This window comes from Balaenoptera borealis (genome assembly GCF_965194805.1).
Source record: "Balaenoptera borealis genome assembly, chromosome: 10".
NCBI lineage: Eukaryota > Metazoa > Chordata > Mammalia > Artiodactyla > Balaenopteridae > Balaenoptera > Balaenoptera borealis.
In genome coordinates this window covers 10,130,378-10,153,079 of record NC_138874.1, presented here as the reverse complement: position 1 = coordinate 10,153,079, position 22,702 = coordinate 10,130,378, and the positions used below count along the sequence as shown (strand labels likewise).

The 22,702-nt window shown below is 49.3% G+C and overlaps 1 protein-coding gene across 3 annotated transcripts in view; it reads right to left on the bottom strand.

The window, feature by feature from the left end:
* GNG4 (G protein subunit gamma 4) overlaps window positions 1–21,268 on the bottom strand; it is a 71,336-nt gene extending 50,068 nt beyond the window's left edge. The window contains exons 1-2 of one of the 3 annotated variants that reach the window (XM_082407749.1): window positions 20,786–21,268; window positions 20,554–20,636 (exon numbers count right to left, since the gene is read on the bottom strand). The gene's annotated coding sequence lies outside the window, so the exon portion shown is untranslated. Of the gene's footprint in view, window positions 1–13,687; window positions 13,887–20,553; window positions 20,637–20,785 lie in introns of those variants that run through there. The other 2 variants (XM_082407748.1, XM_082407750.1) reach the window with 2 other exon arrangements.
* Between the last annotated feature and the right edge of the window lie 1,434 nt (window positions 21,269–22,702).

The following is a 22,702-nucleotide window of genomic DNA, read 5'->3' as shown; positions in this document are numbered from 1 at the left end:
TAGCACAGGGAACTATATTCAATATCCTGTGATAAACCATAATAGAAAAGAATATGAAAAAGAATGTGTGTGTTTATATATATACATAAAAAACGGAATCACTTTGCTGTAGAGCAGAAATTAACACAGCATTGTAAATCAACTATACTTGAATAAAATAAGTTAAAAAAAGATTCTTCCATGTCTTTTCATGGCTTGATAATTCATTTCTTTTTAGTGCTGAATAATATACCATTGTATGGATGTACCCCAGTTTATCAATTTACCTACTGAAGGACATCTTGGTTGCTTCCAAGTTTTGGGAGTTATAAATAAAGCTGTTATAAACATTAGTGTGCAGGGTTTTGTGTGGTTATATGTTTTTAACTTCTTTGGGTAAATACCAAGGAGCACTATTGCTAGATTGTATGGTAAGAGTAAGTTTGGTTTGGTCTGAAACTGCTGAACTGTCTTCCCAAGTGTCTCTTCATGTTGCATTCCCACCAGCAGTGATGAGAGTTCCTGTTGTTCCACATCTTCACCAGCATTTGGTGTTTTCAGTGTTTTGGATTTTGGCCATTCCAAGAGGCGTGTGTATCTCGTTGTTTTAACTTGCATTTCCCTGATGACATATGTCGGGGAGCATCTTCTCACGTGCTTATTTGTCATCTGTGTATCTTTTTTTGGTGAGATGCCTGTTCAGAACTCTTACCCATTTTTAATAGGGTTGTTTGTTTTCTTACTGTTGAGTTTTAAAAGTTCTTCATGTATTTTGGATACCAGTCCTTTATCAGATATATTTTGCAAATGTTTTCTCCCAGTCTGTGGCTTGTTTTCTCATTCTTTTGACCTTCCCACCCTTTCCAATGCTTGTGTGCAGGGCCTGGACTATCAGGAGACTAGTAAGGCATCCCAGAGTGCAGAATTTAAGGAGGCACTTCATCTCAGGATCCTGCAAGAGTGACACTGCAAAGATCCAAGGTCTCCTTAAATTTTCACTGCAAGTCTTCTATGTGTTAATATCCTTAGGGAGGAAAGCTAGACCACCCATAGTAGAGTGAAGTCTGAAAGAAAACCCAAGTCTCTTACCTTCAAACACGTGTAATTGGATGGCATTTTGAGACATTAATCTACACCTGCCCTTGCACGGAGGGATGGGTGTGGTAGGTTAAAAAGCAGACACAGCTGCTGAAAGGCCTTCTGGCTTTTGCTTCCAAAAGCCTACGCCTCGGAGGTGGGAAATAAAGAACTCAGCACGCAGGGGGGAAAATGTCTTGGCCAGAAGCAGGAGGAAGGGTGGCGTTGCCCCCGGGACCAGGGTTGCTGGGTGGCAGGGGGGCTGCAAAGCCTTCTTAGGGGGAGCATGAAGGGCTGGTAAGACCCCGGCACAGAGTGGCTACCTGATGCCCTGCGGCAGAGAGGGTCACGGGCAGCCCTGAGGAGTGTGGGACACAAGGCCACCAAAAGCCACCGGTCCCAAGGGCTCATCCCAGCTACCGTGTCTCATTGGTCACCCGGTGGACAGATGCCTTGAGGACCAGAGAGGCACCTCTCCCAACACCCTGGCTCTACATAAATTCTGGGGGAGCCCTGAGGCAACCCCAGGGTCCAGGCTGGGACAAAAGTTCCTTGCTGGCTATGGGACACACACTTCAGGGGAAGCTGAGTTCTAGGAAAATTAGAAGAACCACCTTTTCCCCCTACAGCTGAGTTTGTGGATTGAGAGTCACCCCAGCCCCCTTCACCCTGACTCCTGCCACTAGACGGGGGCCCCGGTTAATGACGGCTCCCCCACTGCAAGCCCAGCCTCCCCTTCCGCTGTTTCCCTTCACTTTTGTGTTCTGTATCCTCAGCCTCCTTTGATTCCGGGGCTTCCGCACGAGCCCCACCCGGTTAAGGGCGCCTGGCCTCAGCACCTCATCCAGCTCTCTGTAGCTCATGAGCCATTTATTACCAGGCTGCCTCTCTGAAGGCTTACTTCCTTGGAATCTTTGTGCCAGACCCTCCAGCGGCCAGAGGTCCCTCGAGGTAATGATTCCATCGAACGTGCAGAACCGAGCAGGACCAGAGGCTACTGTGCAATCCCTTTTTGAACACAGTCGGCACACACTTTATGGAGAGGTGATGAAGTCAAACACCTGCTTGGTTTTTCAAGCCGGGAGTTAATCAGAAACCAGGTGAGGCAGATGTCGATGTGAGGCAAGAAAAAGCAGAGGCCCAGATAAAGCCATTACGTTTATATATATATATATATATATATTTTTTTTTAATCTTATTTTTTTATTTTTGGCTGTGTTGGGTCTTCGTTGCTGCGCGCGGGCTTTCTCTAGTTGCGGCGAGCGGGGGCTACTCTTCGTTGCGGTGCCCGGGCTTCTCATTGTGGTGGCTTCTCTTGTTGCGGAGCATAGACCCTAGGCACACGGGCTTCAGTAGTTGTGGCACATGCGCTCAGTAGTTGTGGCGCACGGGCTTAGTTGCTCCGCGGCCTGTGGGATCTTCCCCGACCAGGGATCGAACCCGTGTCCCGTGCACTGGCAGGCAGATTCTCAACCACTGTGCCACCAGGGAAGCCCACATTTATTTTTTTAACCACATTTAACGTCATGGCTGGGTTGAGTCTTCCGGACTGTCAAATACAAGAGACTTCAAAAAAATTGGTACCAAACTTCCTCCATATAATATTCAAAATTAAATAATTGCAATCCAACCTTAGAGTTGGCTTGGAATTATTTAGTCTCAGGTGCCTAGAAATTTTCCAGTCATGTTTTTGCCTCCGGTGTTTTATTTATTCACCATCCCAACTCCTCCTGTTACAAGGTGCTTCTACCCATCTTTAAGGTACCTTTCAGATGCTACCACCCTCTCAAAAACAAGCTCCTTGAGCGGGCTTGTCATCTCGGCCCCTGGGGCCAAGCTCTCCCCTCTGTTACTGTGACACTTCTAGCCTTCCGCATTAGCCCGTGTAATCTTGTATTCAAATAATTTCTTCCTTTCTAGACTGCCAGCTTTTCTGAGGGCAGGGAGTGTGTTAGGTTCATTTTTATACCCTCAGGACATCGAGCAAAGGGATTACCACCGAGTAGCTATTTACTTAATTGAATCGAATGCAAAACCAAAAACCAACCAAACTAAAATACCAAGCGTCTGCTCTTTTCTCTGAGTCAATACCATGGGAGCCAAAATGATGGTGGCCTAGGTTGAAATAACATCAGCTGCAAAGGTTCCAGGTCTCGATAATTCTTTTGAAGGGTAGATTTGTTTCCAAATGGAATGAGCCTATTTTTTTTTTTCCTAATTATGTGCTCATTACAAAAATATCCAAACTCCACAGGAAAATATAAAGTTAAAATCACCTGTAAGTTAATTAAGTTATTTCAGTAAGATAATTAAGATTTTTGTCTACATTCTTTGACTTAATTCCATGAAAAACATGCATATATTTGCTCCAGTATTATGACTCCTTTAAAAAACAATATTTAGGGACTTCCCTGGCAGTCCAGTGGTTGGGACTCTGCACTTCCACTGCTGAGGGTGCGGGTTCAACCCCTGGTCGGGGAACTAAGATCCCACAAGCCGCAGGGAAAGGCCCAAAAAAAAAAAAAAAATCAATATTTGGTGGAGGAATTTCAGACTGTTAGAAGGCGAGAGTGCAATGAGATAATGGGAATATTTGTTTAGCTTCTTTAAGATCGTGGCAACCACCTCTGCAAAAATCCATGGAATCGTAAGGACAGAATGAATCCCAAAGCTCTGTGTTGGAGCAGGTTTCAGTGCCCCTGCAAGAGCCTGGCCAAATGACCAGCCTGGCCCCAGCACGCTCCTAACAAGGCCTGTGGACAAAAGGACGCTGAGATGTTCTTCACAGGGGTGGTGACCGCCAGCAGTGGTGGCTTGTTCACAGGTCGTGGAGAACTTGCCGATGGTTCCCCAGCCCCGGCCTCCGAGCCAGCTCATTCCTGTTGATTCTGTGAACTTGCCCATAACTTTACAATAAATCTTCCTTTAGCTTAAGACTCCAGAGCTGCTTTCTGTTGTCTGGAACAGACCCGGAGTGTTCTTAAACTAGGACTGGGTGCTCGACAGCTGCATTAGGGACCCATCTCCACTCGTCCACCTATCTGTATGGACGTCAGTCTGGCCGCTGGTTCCTGGGTTCTGTCCCCAGGTTGCCAGGGCGTGGTTGTGATCTGCTCTCCTCGCGGCTGTGTGACCAGGAGATGGTCCCTGGGCAGCTAAGGCCCACTGTGCATGGAAACAGCCAAAAACTAAATATGCACTATGCTTTACATAAATATCTGCTATGATCTAATAATCTGTTCATTATTTTTTCCCCTATGCTCCTGAGCAAAGCGTTGGGTAGATTTCCCACCTGCTTTTTATTATGGAATATTCCAGACATATAATACAATTTAGAGAATCATACAACGGACACCCTGGACTATTTCCCACCCAGCCTATGAAATAAATCAAAAATATACGGTCGAAATTCCCCGGGTACTCCTCCCTAATTGTGTGCCCACTCTTCTGAATTTGGTTTTTTATACCTACACGTCTTTATAGTTTAAAAAAAAATATGTATGTGTTCCTAAACAATACAATTATTTTCCTATTTAAAAATATTTATGTATCCTCTTGAACTATTTTTCTGAGATTTATCCAGTTCACTGCCATATATATATATACATATACATATATATACACATATATATGTATATATACATATATATGTATATTTACCCTCTCTTTACCCTTCCTCCTGTAGATGTAGAGCTGGTGATTTACAATATTTTGTTATTTTTGTACCATATTGTACAAATATTGTAATATTTGTACCGTAATGTCGTAAATACGTTTCTTGAGAGAGACTTTCTCTAGGGTACATACCAGGAAGAAACTTGGTATAGATTATATATTCTTCATGTTCACTCTTCTCTTTTTATTTTTTTATTTTTATTAAAAAAAATTTTTTTTGGCCGCGTGGCACGGCACGTGGGATCTTAGTTCCCTGACGAGGGATTGAACCCACGCCCCCTGCAGTGGAAGCGTGGAGTCTTAACCACTGGACCGCCAGGGAAGTCCCTCCTCCCTTTCTTTTTAAATAGGACAATAACATACTATCAAATATATTATCAATCTACTATCAAAAATAGTAAGATATTGGAAGCCTCCATGTGTTGTAACTTCACATACACCAACCACAAGCTCATGAAAGAGGCTGTTACTCTTTACTCAAGACATTTAAGAATTCTCCTGTGACGCTGTTTCAGAAAGATCCTCGAATCATCAGCATCTTCAAGCTGTCAGATACACACCTTCAAAGTATCGTAAGTACTTAGCTTTGCTGCTGAGGACGGCAGCCTATGGTCAGTCAAGACCGGCAGAGACCCCTGGAGTGCAATCACGCAGCGGCAGCCCCGTCGAGGCAGAGCAGCCAAAGCCGGGTGTTTTGTTCATCCTTGTAATTCGAGCAAGAGCCAGGGGTTTGTAAATTGACGGCAGTTCAAGGCCTCTGGCAGGTCTGCGTGCCATAGACAAGGGCTGTGTGATGGCCACACTGTGGGGTGTGGGCGTAGCTCAGAACCACTTAGGAAGCGTGGCCCAGGACCCTAGGGGAGAGGAACTCTGAAACAGTGTCGCAGCCGCTTATCCGCTGCTCTGCCCACTGGAAGCCTCTAGGAACCCACAGCCCTCGGGGGGACAGAGGCTCACGCCCCCAGGAGGCGCTGCTGGGCTCTCAAGTGGCTTCTGACTTACGACTGTTGACACATCCGGCGTAATTTACTTTTTTCTAATTCTTCTAAGAGTGGGGATGTGTGGATGAATTCTCAGCTAACCCCAAGAAGGCACTTTACTGACAAGAAAACTTCCTTCTTGTGAACACATCATGGAAGAATTTAAAATAAACCCTGAGAGGGCGCAGAAGACCACATGAAGAGGGTCGGCAGGCTGTGCTGATGAACAGCGTCTTGTGCAGGGGCGGGGCCGAGTTCATACGCTTTGCATCTTGGTGTGAACACCTGGGCTGCAGAACAAGCTGCCAGAACCAAAGCAGAGAATTCCCCCTTCAAGGGAAGTAGTTAGAATGCTCCCGATGCTTATTCCGGAGAAGAAGCTTAAACAATCAGAAAAAGAGTGTTTTTTCAGACAGGAAGGGTAGCCTATCCTATTCTCATCCTGCTATTTGTGACTTGTATGACTTCAAGCAAGTTTCTGTCTCTCTGCATTTGTCTTTCCCTTTGTAAGATGATACTCTTACCCCCAAAAGATGAGGATCAAGTAAAATGCCTCAGGTGGGAACAAAACCCATAGGACAACTCAGCACATTCGTAGAATATCAGACCTTGTCTAGTTAGATTTTTTTGAGATTAGGTTAACAACTTAATGGCTTGATCTTGGAAAAAAAGAAAGAAAGAAGAACACAGTAATGTAGTTTTCCTTCTAGAGGAGAAGAATCTGTAAGACCAAATGACGACTCAAAGGCAGTTGTCTTTAGAAGAAGAAGAACTGACATTGAAGGCTGCTATCCACTAACATGGCTGATCCTTTGTTACGCGAATTAACGGGATTTCTCCAAGGTGATTATTCATACTTTGCATACAGAAAGATTTGTGTGGCTCAAGTAAACTATGCATGGAGGAACATATGTTAGCAGCAGTGGAGGAAAAAAACAAACAAAAAAAACCAAAACAGGACTCATTAAATAAGCCTAAAAATAATCTGGGTTTTTTCCAAGAAAAAGGATGCAGAGTCTGACACCAGGTTTTCGTTAACGTGTCAACAGCCCACTGATGATCCCAGGAAAGTAGTTGTTCACGGTGAATTGTCCCTAAGTAGGAGAGGTGGCCGTGGTGATAGGTGGAGCTGGGGCTGGAAGCAAGCAGGGATATATTCCACCTCTTCTGGCAGCCAAAGAAGCCACAGCCCACAGGAGATGCTGGGCTGATCTGACCTGTGCCAGCACCCCTACGGAGAAAAAGCTCCTCCTGTACCATACGGCTGGACCATGCTGGGAAAGCTCTGAGCCATCTCTGAGCAAGACAGTGTGCCAGGGAGGCTGGCTCTGGCTGTTTCTCCTTTTAACCAGCAGTCAACTAGCTGTTGTGAAGAGGCACCTGAGATGGGAAAAGTCGAATGAGAAAAGGCTATAAAATGCAAGAAAAAAGGTACACGTGGTCTGGCTCACACCCAAAGTCTCTGTAAGTAAATAGAGAAGGATGCAAAGACCAGTATCCAAGTCTGAGAAGCAGATAAAATGAAGCTCTGGTCCAAGAAGAGGATCACCTGGGGGTGGAAGGAGACTCCAAACCTGAGAGGGCTGCCGGGGACGGAGCTGTCCTATGATGGCACAGTTAAGTCTCACCGGCCACTAACTAGCCTCCACTTTACCAGGGACGGTGAGGGACCAACAGCCAGTCTCAGAGTGGCCCTCTACACCTACACAGGGAAGACCCATCCCCTGGAAAGTCTCCGCTCAATGCCCTGTGGAAGGAGTACGGCTGCTTACAGAGGCTTCCTGCTCTGAAGCCAGAGAGCAATGTGGAAGAAGTCGACAGCAACTACATTTCTGGTATATTCAGAGAATTTACCATAACATGACATTGTTCATAAACCACAGAGTATTAGAAATGGAAGGGATTTCGCAGACCATGGTTCCAATGGTTTCAAGCATAAGGTCCCTAATAATAATAATAAAAATGCAGCTTCCCTTATGGCTGTACTTTTGATATCTACTGACTCAGAAGATATAAAATGATCTAAAGAACTCAGCAGTACACTTAAATTCATTTTTGTCTTAATTGATCCCAGAGGCATCTATGTACACTTGCAAATTAGCTTTATGCAAAAGCACAGCACCCTGCATTCAGTCTACACAGGGTTCCTGGTGCAGACCTGGATTCAGAGACCTCTTGCAGTAATTCTGGGTACCGCCTTGAGGAAGCTGAAGGCTGGCAGAGGGCAAGTAACCTAACCTCCTTAACTTCCTTTAACCAGACAGTTAGTGGTTGAGCATCCGGCATCACCACACAGCCCAGGTAGCAAGCCAGGGACCTTTTCTCTCACCTCCATCTGGGGGACACTGAGGGCCCTTCCTTTCCCTGAACAGGTGAGTGCAGACTTCGGTGTAGAGAGAGGATATCCTGCCACTCTGGTCTGTGCTTTTTCTCCACGCTTCCCTGTACCTAGCCCTTCTCAGCCGGCCAGGGGTATCCGTGTTGCCTCCAGGGGAACCAGGATTGTTAAAGCAGAAAGGGAAAGACAGAGGTATCCTGCTTTTCACTTCCAAAGTGAGTTCTGAGAGCCCTCCTCAGGAAGAAGTTTTGGGTGCCAAACTCTTGATTTGTATGAAGGGGTCTCTCATCTATGGGAGGCCCCCAAAGGCACCTAGAAAGAGAACAGAGAAAGGCCAGGACTGACTTGTCCCTGGGACCCCTGTGTTGGCAGAGGGGCGGTGAGCAGGACAGGACCACCGAGGGGCCTGGGGGGCCCACGTGTAAGGAGAGCAGTGAGCACTGAGAAGCAGACCTGAGGCCTTTGTCCTCGTCCCACTGGGAGCCCAGGCCTGCAGCAACCTGCATGTCACCGTGGGTCCTCATCAGGACTCCCGCCTGTGCCCTGAGATACTAGTGAGTCTCAACTAAACTACCCCACGTGACACTCTCATGACAAAGGCCCAGGGATCTGACGCATCCCCTCCAGCAGGGCGGGGCCCCAGAAACACCGAGAGGGGTTGGTGTGGATACCCCAGCATCTTACTTCTACACTTGAAAGGGGCACATCTGACCTGGAATCTGGCATCCTATTTCCTTGTAAGGATGTTTTGGGTCAATTTGTTTTCCTTTAAGAGGCAAAAGAACACAGTAGAGAAAGTGTGGAGGCCCAGAGCTTCCATCCCGGCCACACCGAACTTTTTTTTTTTTTTTAGTTTGGCTGCGCCGCACAGCTTGTGGGATCTTAGTTCCCTGACCAGGTATTGAACCTGCACCCTCAGCAGTGAAAGTGCGAAGTGCTAACCACTGGACTGCCAGGGAATTCCCCACATTGAACTTCTCTGAGCCTTAGTTTCCTCACTGAAAAATGGGGATAAACATCCCCCCAGCATTTCTGAAAAGATCAAGTGGACAGGGGATATGAATGCTTTTAGTAAATTCCAAAATGTTAGCTATTGCTCCTTTGGAAATCTAAGCACAGCCTGTAAAATACCTGGAGTATAAGTGAAGCAGATGTATCTGGAGTTGTGGTTTCAAGTAATGCTTACTGTGCTTAATATTAAAAAAAACAAAAACCTATAACCCTGCCTTAAAATTCCTCTCACCACTTATTTCAGTCAAAGATAGAGGGATAGGGGATGCTTTATATGAGAGAGAAAACGAGTCAGAATAAATGAACAAAGGAATTACGAGGTAGGAACAGATGTTTGAAGATAGGAGAATTTTAAATGCATAAGGATGCTGTGCTTAACCCGAGTCTCTCCTTAACCACTCAGCCAAGGAGGAGTGTAAAAACCATCAGATAGCGGAGAAAAGCTATCTACTGCCAACCTCCAGGGGCCATGATGCTCTTTAACCTCTGCCAGGCAGGAGAGAAATGAAAGCGAACAAGTAACCGCAGGACCTGAGGCCAGACAGATGAATTTTGGATCCTGGATTTACTTCTTACTTGCTATGCAATTTTGGGCGGGTTACTTAACCTCTTGGTTTCTTCAGTGGCAAGATGGCAAAAGTAATGGCTGTATTCGTTTCCTATCGCTGCTGCAATGAATTTCCACAAACTCATGGCTTAAAGCAACACAAATTCATGATTTTATAGTGCTGGAGTTTGGAACTCCACATCCTCAGGAGGGCTGCTGGGGGAGGCTCTGGGGGAGAATGTTCCTATAAGCAGCTCTTTTGTCCCTTTCCTGTTTGCCCATTTCTGTTCCCCTGGAACCTTATAGAAATGAGATCACTCGGTAACATTTAACCTGCCTCCTGAGTTCTGCTCTACTGAACATACACAATGCCTTACCTAACCTGTTGATTCCTTTCCTGGATTAAAAGGCATGAAAATGAAGAATTAAGTAGTTAAAGAATGACTGACTCTGTACCCCCAGCTTCCCCCTTAGCAAATGTGCAGGTGAACCAGGCAGGCAAGACAGCATCCAAAGGAAGATCAGGAGAAGTCAGCAGTCTGCCAGCAATGGAAAAATGACGAGGGGACTTCCCTGGTGGTGCAGTGGATAAGAATCCGCCTGCCAACGCAGGGGACACGGGTTAGAGCCCTAGTCCGGGAAGATCCCACATGCTGCAGAGCAACTAAGCCCGTGTGCCACAACTACTGAGCCTGCGCTCTAGAGCCCGTGAGCCATAACTACTGAGCCCACGTGCTGCAACTACTGAAGCCCGTGTGCCTAGAGTCCGTGCTCCGCAACGAGAAGCCACGGCAATGAGAAGCCCGTGCACCACAACGAAGAGTAGCCCCCGCTCGCTGCAACTAGAGAAAGCCCGCGCACAGCAACAAAGACCCAACACAGCCAAATATAAATAAAATTAAACCCAAAAAAAATAAAAACGACGAAGAATCTGACCTCCCACCTTAATGATTAACTGAGATTGTTTCCCCTTTTCAAGAATTGTCATGCTGAGCAGAATCTTTGTGGAGTTGGTCTCGGACATGAGTCCACCTTCTCCCCAGATTGCTGGCTTTTCTGATTAAAACAACTTTCCTTTTCACCAACACTTGCCTCTTGATTATTGGTTTTTGAGTGGTGAGCAGCTGAACTGAGTTTGGTAACATTTCCTGGCCTTTTCCAGCTTCCAGAGGCCACCTCCATTCCCTGCTTGTGGCCTTCCTCTACCTTCAAAGCCAGCACCATGACACCTTCAATCTCTCAGACACTCCTACCCTCCTCTTAAAAAGATACTTGTGATTACATTGGGCCCACCAAATAATCCACGCTGATTCCCCCACCTCAAGATTCTTACTCATATCTGCAAAATCGCTTCTACCCTTAAGCTAACAGATTCATAGGTTCTAGGTATTTGAGTGTGGCCATCTTTGGGGGAGGGATTATTTTTCCTAACACAACAGTTATCAAGGAACAAATACGTAGTATAATAGAAGGCACTTAGAGTCTGCCATGTATAATAGTGAGCACTCAATAAATGTTTGCTACTATTATTACTATTATTTGCTCAAGCAGAAACCCTCAGCCTGGAAAGCCTCCACCACTCACTGGCTCTGCCCCAACCCTTTCACCTGGCCAAATCCTGAGACCCTTCTGGAAGCCTTCCATGACCCAGGCTAGATTTGTGATCGGGGGGACCTGTTCTTAGTTCCCTGTGGTGTTATAATCATCCGCCTGTCTCACTAGATCGTAAATTCCTCAAGAGCTGGGATGCCTTCTCCTCACCTCTGTGTCCCGACCCCTGGCACATGGCACGCAGCAGCCTTCACACGTCTCATCAACAACCAAGGGTCCCTCCTGACTCCACAGCAAACAAGGGTGCGACCTGCGGGGTGCTCCAGACCACGGGGTGCTGCTCCCTGCGGGAGGGGAGCTGTGGAGGGAATGTCTGTGTCCCAAGGTCATCGTGCTCCGCGCAGGGGCAGTTATTCAGGGAGAGTAGCTGGTTTCCCCATCGAGGAGGCTCTCGCATGAAATGCCGGGACGACAGATGCATGCGTTCATCCTGGAAGGGAGACCTGGGCTCCAGCACGCGTGGCAGCCGGGTGGCGTTTGCCGGGAGTCACGTCTCAGGGCTGCAGGTGGGCGGGAGGGACCAGCATGGGAAACGGGCTCCACGACGCTTGGGCAGGTTGGGGGTGATCAGACACAAGGAAGAAAGACCCACAGAAATCACCTGGTTCCGTGGTTTGTAAAACTCAAGACACAGTCCCAGGCTCTAGCCCAGACCTGCTGAATCAGAATGTCCAGGCGTGAGGCAAGAAAGCAGTATTTCTGAAAACTACCCAAAGCAATTCTGTTACGCAGCCAGGTTTGGAAACCACGGATGGATCTACCCTGAATTTTACAGACAGACTGTGCTACAAATAAATGGTTCCCTAAACAGGCGTGTTAAAATGGAAGGAACAGCCAGTGAAGCTCATCATTAAGCAAACTTACTGTGAACGAGGCAGGCCACGCATCCAGAACATACGAAACCCTTCTTACAGAGCTGTGTCCCCTAACCCATCCAGGCCCGCAGAAGAGTGGACCTGCGGGTGGTCTCTCTACTCTAGCGAGCCCCCAGATCTTCAAGACGTGCAGGTCTCTGATCCAGCCTCTCAGGGCACCCTCTGGAGGGCCCTGGGATGGGTAAACTCCCCGGTACCAGGCTCTACCTGGAGCGTGGTCCATCAGGAGCTGCTTGGCCTATTGGTCGTCCCTGGATGGGTGGGGTGTCCACCAAACAGGCTGTTCTGGAGTGAGAGACATCTCTGTGCTGTGTGTTATTTTGCTCAGAGTCTCTGCCTCTGCCCCGAGCTATACTCCTGGGGATGAAGAACGTCACCTGCCGTATCAGTAAACAAAGGATGTTGCGACCGTCAAACCAGCAGCCACTGCAGTCACCCCCAGCTGTGCACCCTGAAGGGTTTCAGGATGGAGAAAAGCAGGATACTGACCCTAGAGAGTTACGGCGCATATCAAAGGAATGATTTCAATAAGCCCAGACTCTTGCATCTGCCCACACAAAGAAAAGTGCTAAATTCATTAAGTTGAGATGCCTGGTTTTCTTTAATTCACAGTAATCTTTTGATGTTCCAACTACCTGGTTTTTGTTGCAGAAACTCCTGTAGAGCCTTGGTCCTCCCTGACCTTTTCAGAGCAGTTCCTCAGAGCGATCTGAGAGGCTGTGTCTTGGGCTTAAGCCCTCAGTAAATCCATCGAATAAAACATAATTCTCAACTCTCACGTTGTGCATTTTTTTTCAGTCGACACTACCAAACGCTCCTTTTGGGAAATGCAGCTTCCTTGTACGGTGGGAGTGTGCAAGGAGGGGAACGAAGCCCTGTTCCGTCAAGGAAGGCCGCTGAGCATCAATAACCTGTGGGTCTACCACGTTTCCAGCTGCTTCCATTTTCACTGGCACCACACAGATCAGGTAAGTTCATTTACCTCCTCACCTGCATCTTGGATCAACATAGTAATCCTTCCATGAGCAGCCCATTTTAAATACATAACACCCTTCCCTGGCATTCCCTATCTCCCTTCTTCGTTTTATTTTTCTCCCAAGCACTGATTATACTGTTAAATGCTTATTTATTTGCTTAAATTACTTTCCATTTTCTGACTTATTATTATGGTGTGATGTCTCTACTATGACATATACGAGGGCAGGGATTTTTTTGTTTCCCCGTCCACTGCCTGCCTTTTCCACTGCTGTATCCCTCCCACGTAGAAGGTGCAGTGAGGAAAAACAGCAGGATAGAGTGAGGACTGTTAAAAAAAAAAAAAAAAAAAAAAAAAAGGAAGAAAGAAAGAGAGCAAACCCCACCAAGAAAGAGAGCAAACCCCACCACGGGGCGTGTTTCACAGCTCACACCTAACAACCAGAGGGAGCCCGAGCTAGCCTGGGGCCCTGGGCCAATCTGTGGGTGGTTTAGGTGAGTTGCCATGGTTACTGTGAAGCTGGGCCAGGGCCCAGAGCTCCTGCCTCGGGCCACCAGACCTTGGGGGTGGGTAGAGGGGGACCAGGAGGTTCGGGAAAAACAGAACACAGAGACTCACCCTTGGACAGAGACACGTTCTCACGGAAGGCTAAGAAACCGTAATCCCCGACGTCAGCGACTGGCGAGAGATGGTGTGAGCAGCGTCGGATCAAGTGCGTAACGTTAGGGGGACAAAGGAATCACAAACCAGAAGCAGAGCTGCAACTGCTTGCGCGCAGAGAGAATGAGCCATCCAGGGAAGCGGGGTGGCGGCGGTTTGCTGTTGCTTCGCAGAGGCCGGCGGGCTGAGCAGCCTCAGGAACTGCTAGGCAGGGGGTCCCTCTTAAGGGACTTCAGAACAGGAGAACTTGCAGTAGAAAGAGTATGCATTCTACAGAATCATTTCTGTTTTGCCCCAAACTTCGTATCTGTTCTCTGAAGCCTCCCTACTTGGTTTCCCTCGGACCCCCCCCCGCCACAAGTGGGCAGTGTCACCCGCCCCCTGGCTTCACCTGGGTACCCGCCGCTCTGGCTCTGTCTCCAGGCAGATTTCTGCTCACCTGGAGGCACCTGCCAGCTCCCCCTGCCCTCCACCTCCCGCTCGCTCCTCTGACTCACCCCGCGCAGCAGGCACAGGGCGCCGAGGCTGGGACCTGCTAAATCCTGCATCTGCTAAACACCTGCCCTGGATCCCCATTCCTCCTACAAAAGACTCTTCCACATGCCACTCATGCGCCTTCCTAACCGGGCTCCCATCTGCCTCTTCCACTCTCCTCACTGCACTTTCCTAACTCTGAGCCTTCACACAGGCTGGTCACTCTTGCTTAGAGAGCCCTTTCTCGTTTGTCTGGATTCAAAAATGGGACTCAGCTTTCCAGGGCCTGCTGCAGACCTGAGCTTGCTGAACGTGGTTTGCAGCAGGAACACACAGGGAAAGCAGAGAAAGGCTGACCACCCTGGGAAGGCTGGTCACGGTGAGGATTGGCAGAACTCCGTGGTGACAAATCCCATGACAAAGAAAACGCGCCTGGGTCCAGGCCAACGATCGACTTATTTCAGACGCTATTTACTAAAACAGATTCTAGCACGAGGAGAGGGTTTGGAGAGAAACTGGGGAGTTCAGAGGACTTTGACCCATTAGAGTATGTGGTGGGCGGGGGGTGTCAGGGCTGGTCCCCTCCCACCCCGCCCCGTGCAGGACACACTGTGCTTGTCTCTAACCTCCTCTTAGCAGTTCTGAGGACATGGAGACATGGCAGAGTGGTGGCAGTGGTCACACTCGCTGCAATGTGGACGGACGGACGGAGCACAGAAAGGTCTGTGGGAAACAGCCAGAAGAAGACACGATTCTACAAGACCGACCGAGTGCAGCTGAAACACCAAACCCCGCCTGCAAGGGAGATGAGGCAAAGCCACTCAGAGACAGGGACGGGGTAGTGGGGTCACCCGGGTACCCAAAGATCTAAGTCAGCAGAAGACTCCGGTGACCCTGTCCCTGTTAGTTAAAATTCAGCTGAAGAAGAGAATACGGGATGCCGATGAAGGCTGATTTATGTATCTACGCCTCACCTTGCTCCAGAAAGAATTTGGTGACTGCTATCACCGTCAGCTTCCCTGTGTTACTTCCCTTGAGGTTCAACGCTTTGGAAATCTCCACTCAAGTTCCATCATCCCTTCCTGGCCACACAGCCCTTAAAACTTGAGAAGCCTGACTGTGTCTCTACATCCCTGCAACATCTGCTTCCCCCATATATACCACCAAACAGACACTTACACACTTAAGTAATCTGTCTCCTTAGCCAAGATGCAACCCTCCCTTGTCTGTGTGGTCCCACAGGTGTCAGGGGCTAAATAAGCATCTACAGACCAGTTGGAGACCCTGGGTTGTAAGTGAAGTCAACTGGGGCACAGAGAAAACAGATTTTTCCCAAGATTGAGGAACAGAGACTAAAAGCAAAGAGGGATTACTCACACTGGTTTAGCAGGCCACCAGTTTTGGGCTCTCGACTTTGCCGGAAATTCTGAAGGGGATCAGAATATACCACCCCAAAATATGCCACCTTGGCATAAGGATTATTTTGAGTTGAAGGCAATTAGAAAACAGCAGACACAGGAGGAAATCTCTGGCCTCCCCCTTTCTACCTAAAAGCAGGATATAAATTTCCCTTTGTGAAGGTGTTTTCCCCTCCCATCACCCAGGAGGAGAAAAACCACCAGTATCACTGGAGAAAGACACCACCCAGATGGGCCTGCACAAATAAACCTACACAAATAAAATATCCCTTATCTGCCATTAGTTTTCGCCACATACTTACCTTCCCAAAATTTACCACCCCTGGAAGCTCAAAGCCCTTTTTCTTTGTCTTGTCACTTTCCCACAACTCATGTCCCTTTGTTAAAATGGTACATATGTTCTCAAGCCTAACCGATTCTTTGGGTTTGCTCTTCTTTCCTGTGAAGGTCCTGTGCACGTGCATAATAAACCTTTTCCCCTGTTAATCTGGCTCTTTTCTCTTGTTATTCTTGCCTGTCCTCAGTTTAATTCCCAGGCGGCACAGAACATAAGCAGATAGAGAAGTTTTTTTCCTCTCCTACAGTTTCCACAAAGGGTATGCATAGCAGGTACTACAGAGCAACAGGACAGATGCCTGCCCAAATTAGGCTGGAAAAACACGCCAGAGGAGGATTCCAATTCTTGGATATGCCTGGACCCTCATACAGGTAAGGAAAGATGGGAAGGTGGAGGCCACTGTGATAGTGGGTCCCACAGATAAAAAGGGGATCCCTCCAGGATGTGAGGGTCCTGACACCACCGTCTGCCATCCCTGTCCTTGCCTCTCCAACAGCGTCCAGAAGCTGAGCCACAGAGTCCGAGGGGCCATCGTGGAAAATCACCTACTTGTAACAGACTGTCCTCAGCAATCCCTTACCTTGCTCTTCTTTCTACCCCCTGTCAGTATTCCCTTGCTCTTTCCTTCCTGTTTTCTAATTCCGTTTCTCCTACTTGGACCTTTATACTCGTGTATTGTTTTGGCGAAAATCTCTCAGTTTTACATATATGTGTGATAAAACACCAGAAGAAGTAATTACAGTTGAATTCGGGTGGTGGGGCTGTGGGGGCACATGTATTTTTCACGGTAACCCCTTTTGCTGCAGTTGTAAAGGTGTTCTAATAAGAATTTTGGAAACAATTTTAAATGTTTTCCTTCTTCCTATTGCTACCGTCCTGCCCCTCTTCCTTTGGTGGCGACCTTGGGCAGGGGGTGGCAGAGAAGGCCCCAGAGCGGCAAGTTACACAGGAGCACCAGGAGGAAGCACAGGGACGAATGAGAAAAGCAGAAAGCGCAGCTCGCGCCAGTTACTGGGTGGAGGGCCATTGCTCCGCGTCGTGCATGCGTTTGACGGGGCAGAGAGGGTGACTTGGGCCCCAGAGGGATGTTTAAAGCATTTCTTCTATCTTCTGTCTCCTCCATCTACTTCCTCAGCCTCACAGCAGATGTCCCACGAGAGAGTCAACCCAGCTGCCCAGGGAGAAATGGTTTGAGAACTCTAAGAAGTGAGAGGAACACATCTTCTTCTTTGGGAAGGGAGCACATGTGCAGTCCCTGGGGGCGGGTCTCTTCCACGCAGCTCAATCGCTCGCCTCCCATTGGTATGTGCGTTTCCTTGGTTAGTTAAAAAAGTCACCACCCACCCCAAGTACCCTGCCCGAATACCCCTGGATAAAAAGGACACTACGGACACTGTTGGGTTTTTTTGTTTTGCTGAAGAGAAAGCTTCCAGGTACGCTGGGAGGATTAAATGGGCTCATCCACGAGGGGTATCCAGGTGAAGCCTGGCCCTCCCTCCACCCCGCTGCTCCCTCTGCTGTCTGGTCCTCCTAGGCTGGGCCACTGGTGACTCACTTGCAGATACCTGGGAACCTCAGGGCTTCAGGGACAGAGTTAGCTTCTCCACACCCAGGGCCCCTTCCAGAAGCACCATATCCTCAACACACCCCGCACTCCCCCATCTGCACAGGACCTGACTTTTTTAAAAATTAATTAATTAATTAATTTACACTTTATTTTTGGCTGCGTTGGGTCTTTGTTGCTGCGTGCGGTCTTTCTCTAGTTGCGGTGAGCGGAGGCTACTCTTCATTGTGGTGCGCAGGCTTCTCACTGCGGTGGCTTCTCTTGTTGCGGAGCACGGTCTCTAGGCGCGTGGACTCAGTAGTTGTGGCTCGCGGGCTCTAGAGCGCAGGCTCAGTAGCTGTGGCGCACGGGCTTAGCTGCTCCACGGCATGTAGGATCTTCCCGGACTAGGGCTCGAACCCGTGTCCCTGCATTGGCAGGCGGATTCTTAACCACTGAGTCACCAGGGAAGTCCCAGGACCTGCCATTTTGTTTGCCAAGTTCCACCAGAAAAACTGATTGCACACCAGCTGCCATTTGACCTAACAAAAGCTCCTTGACAATTAAAGTGATTTGGAATGCTCCAGCTAGCTTGTTGAATGGAGCTCTTTTTAAGTACCCATTGTTTTCTCTGCAGTAATTTTTCTTCTTCCAGCAGTACTTCTTGCCTCTACTTCCTTCCCTAAATGGAAATTTCATTTGCATATTTTCACTTCTCATCATTTTTTAAAAGATATTTGGTTTATTCTTCATGTGGCTTCAACCAGCTAGTTAAAACCTTTCAGTAGTATTATGTTAATTTCTATACTATAATTGATCTCCCTGTTTTTCTTTTCTGACACTCATTCAGCTTCTCTGATTTTCAATTAAAATTCCTTTGCTGGCTACTGTTGAAAGGATATTTTGGTAGTATTTTTGGTGCATGAAAGAAGTTAAATTTCAGTTTCTGGCTTAAGAAAACTGATGAACAATTTCTCTACCTGAATAATACTCCTCTGGAAGCCTGAATATGTCTAGAGTGAAAAAAACAAACAAATAAACCAGGAATAATCTGCAAGATTAGATAATATTGATAGTAAATTCTCATAAAGGTGTTCTGAGAACAAATCAGGTAATATCTTAAAGACACTGTTTCAAAATTCCATGAAGAAAAAAGGTCAATCTACTAACATGCATTGCATTATTAGGCATTCTCCCTTCTTCAACTAGAACAAAAAATCAGACAAGGTAAGAAAAATGTGACAGTGATATGGGCTATAAATAAATGAGAAGGATTCATCTAGTAGACTTCAGTCTTTTCTCAGCCATTCGGCTGCTTTTCTCAGTAAGGAGTAGCTATGTGGTGAGTCAGTGTGTGCGTGTGTGAGAGAGACGACATTATTCACAATCACCCGTGAGCTCAGCCCCATCCTCCTGAGGCAGCTGCCAGGCACTAGCTTCCCGGGGAACCAGGGGACAAGAGGACAGTGTCCAGTTCCCACCTGATGTTCCACCATTTCGAAGAACGTACTGAGATTTGGAGGGCTTCAGGGACTGTCATTTTGGCTTTAAAAACTGTAAGATGAATACAGGAAAAGCTTTTTCCTCGTTTCTCCACCATCAACTTGCACGAGAAACGGCAAAGGCGATTGCCCGGCCAATCACTGCACTACTGGGAATGACCCTTTTGCACTGCTTCTTTTCTCAGCTGCCCAAACATCTTCTAGAGGCTTCCTCTGAACAATTTTCTGTTAAGGAGGCTGAAGGATAGGAGCCATGTGTGGGCGGAGGAGAAAACAGGAAGCCCATTGTCCTAAATAGTCATTTCAGCCTAATAACCCCATGGTGCGGCTACTCATTAACTAGCAAAGCATCACAATACACCTTACATTAATGCCTACTAGTTATCCCCGGCTATATCCATGTCTCATCACGACTGATAATGCAGCCAACCCCACACTTCAAAAATAATTCACAGTTTACAGTGTACCGTGTCTTGTTTCTCAGGATTGAAAAAGGCTTTCCATTTATCACCTCGGCTGTTCCCACAGTAGGGAACGGGGCCAGATCAGATGGCGGGTGCCTCCTTCCCCCCCCCCCCCCAGCATGCAGAAACCAGGAAAAGGATTTCCCCAAAGGATCAAGAAGCCAGCCAAAGGGCCCGGGTCCCCTCCCTGCCTCTTTGAGGCATTTGCCACTGAATTTTCCTGTCGCACCATGAGAAGGAAGCACCACAGTGAGGACTCCTGAGCAGATGATGAGACTCACACGGTTTAATGGGAAACACCAGCGCAGCCCAGCCGGCCCTGCGCCAGCCTTCTACAGTCCTGGGAGGCAGCAGAGAGAGAAGAAAACAGGCGCCGGTGGGGAGCTGGGAAGAGGGTGGGAGAACCCGTGTCCAGGATCCACTTTATCACTTGATCAAACTTTACCATTTCTGCATTTCCTAACACCCTAGCTCAAGATACACAGAAATAAGTCCTCCTTGTTTTTAAATTAAGAAGTCTTCTCCAGTCATACCTCTGTCGACCGCCCCATCCCATCCTCTTGTTTTTATTTCTAAGGTAATTTTAAAAATTAAACGAAAGCTCCCCCAATGCCGTTGGGTGCGCGCGCTGCGAGCGCAGCCCATTTCAGCACCAGACTCGGGGACAGACGCCATAAGGGAGGGACAAACCGTCGCCCCTCCGTCCACTGTCGCCGCCCGAACTGTTCCCGAGGCAGGTGTCCCGGGTGCTGGGGAATCAAGAGGGCTTCTTCAGGCCCAAAGCATTTCTCCAAATAAAATGACCAACTAACCACTCCATCCCTCCCATTACGGCGCTCCTCAACGGGGGACGCCCCTGCCGAGACAAGAACGAACGGCCGTGACCTACATACGAAAAAGGAGTCCCCAGAAGCCTCCCCCGCCTCGAGCCGGAGAGATCGGGCGACCCCGACCCCCCAGGAGACCCCTCAGACGTTCCGAGCTGTCTGTCCAAACCTGCACTCGGGTTTCCCAAGGGCTCGGCGGAGGGTCCTGGCTTCGAGGAGCCCCCGCACGCGCCGGCGCCGGGACGCCGATGATGCCCACCTGTGCGGGCGCCGCGCAGGCCGGGTTCGCCGCGGGCGGCCAAGATGATCACAGGTATTCGTTTCGCGAGCTTCCGCTGACAGCTGCAGGAAGACGCAGGCACCAGAACCGTCTCTCCAGTTCCAGAGACCGTCCCGCCCGAGTTTCCCTTTTGTCTCTGGCTCGCCCCGAGCTCGCCGGAGCAAGGACGGTGCCTCTCGTTCCCCACCGACACGCCCCAGCCGGCACTTACCCGGGCCGAGGGCGCCGCTCACGCGCGGGCTTTGTCTCCGGAGCGGTGCTCACGGGGGGTGGCCAGACCGAATGGCATCGCCCCTCAATCCGGGCGAAAGGCTCGCGGGGGCTCCGGCTCCGGCTCCGGCTCGGCGCTTCGGCTCCCGCGCCTGGACGCGGACGGGCTCACGGTGGAAACGCGCGCCTCGCGCCGCGCGCCGCCCCCGGGGTCTACGCGTCGCGTCACCAGCCCCGCCCCGCCCCGCCCCGCCCCGTGCCTCCAGGCCCGGGCAGGGGAAAGACCACGTGAGGCCGAGCGCGCGGTGCTGGTGGGCGAGCCCGTGCCCCGCTGGCGAGTGCGGTCACCCAGCTGCCGAGTACTTTGTTTGCTCTGCACCCCCCGTGCCGGGCTCCAGGCGTGCGTCGGGTCCGGCGGGTGCAGAGTGCGTGTCGCCGACCCCCGCCTTCTCGCGTCCACTCTGGTCGCGCCCACTCCGCAGCAGGGTCTCGCCGGGCGCCCGGGAGGGGCCGGGAAATCCCGCCCGCCGCCGTCGACGTCACTGGTGCGTCACCGGGGCTCCCGCACCGGGGCTCCGCGCACTCCCAGCGCCCCTAGTCTCCCATCTGCGACCCCGTGCCTGGCTCCGCGACCCCCGCCCGTCCCAGCTCTCCGCCTGGGACGCGCATCGCCCAGGGGCTGGAGGAGGGGAAATGGGGGACGCTGGGGTGTTGGGGCCGTGGTCCTCGCGGGGTTCGGGGACCTCGGCCTCTGGCATCTTCTTCCTTGCCAGCCGGTTAGCTCCGTGGACCAACCCGGCTAGGCGCGGCCGGTTGCCATCCATCACCAAAGAATACACAGTATACCCCACCCCACCCCCAAGGGGGGCAGTGAAAGGAGAAATGTTTAATACCCGTAAAGATTCACAGGGCATTGTCTCCATTTACCCGGACGTTGCTAAGTAACTGGAAATGTAGGGATGGCCACGCCAGCCCAAGGCGTTGGGAGTGGGAACGAGTCGCGAGCTCTCCTCCCTGGCTGCGACCGGGAAGGCGGGAGCACATTCCTAGTGTTCGTGGAGGGCAGAAGCTGTTTCCACGGGGAAATCCTTGGCGACTCCTCGTTCCTTCTGAACTGTAAGCGTTTTGCGATCGAGATACTAAAAAGCTCTCGGTTATAATCCTTTTCCTTTAGGGAAAAACAGCTTAAGCGCCGTCCACGTTACAACTCCTGGTAAAATAATACAAAACCTTTGGAATAGGGAAGCTACGTTACACTTACAGCAGTGTTAGCAAGATTGGTAGGAAAAGGAGGCCAATGTTAATTCCTTTATAGGAACAGCAGAAAATCGTGGTTGACAATGAGGAAATATTTCTTGAAAACCTGCGTTCGCCGTCCTCATCCACCATCAGCAGCCATTCCTTGTTGGAGGAATGGCTTGTTTCTTAGAGGATCACTTGTTTCTTGGATCTCTGATCCCCGTTGCTTTGACATTTGCTCCAGACAAATGTTCACCTTCCGAGACTCCAAGTGTCTGATAGAGTGCAAATGTGGAGCTCAGAAAGCCTCACCTGGGGCTAGCCAACATCTCACACGGGTTTTTGTCACAGCTTGGAAGTGCCCATTTAAAGACACAGAGTTAAACTATGGTACAGCGACTCAGCCAGTAAATACCCACTACACTGACCTTTTTTTTTTTTTTTTTTAGACACTTCTCTTGTCTGACTTTATTTTTATTTATTTATTTATTTATGGCTGTGTTGGGTCTTCGTTTCTGTGCAAGGGCTTTCTCTAGTTGCGGCAAGCGGGGGCCACTCTTCATCTCGGTGCGCGGGCCTCTCATTATCGCGGCCTCTCCCGTTGCGGAGCACAGGCTCCAGACGCGCAGGCTCAGTAGTTGTGGCTCACGGGCCCAGCTGCTCCGCGGCATGTGGGATC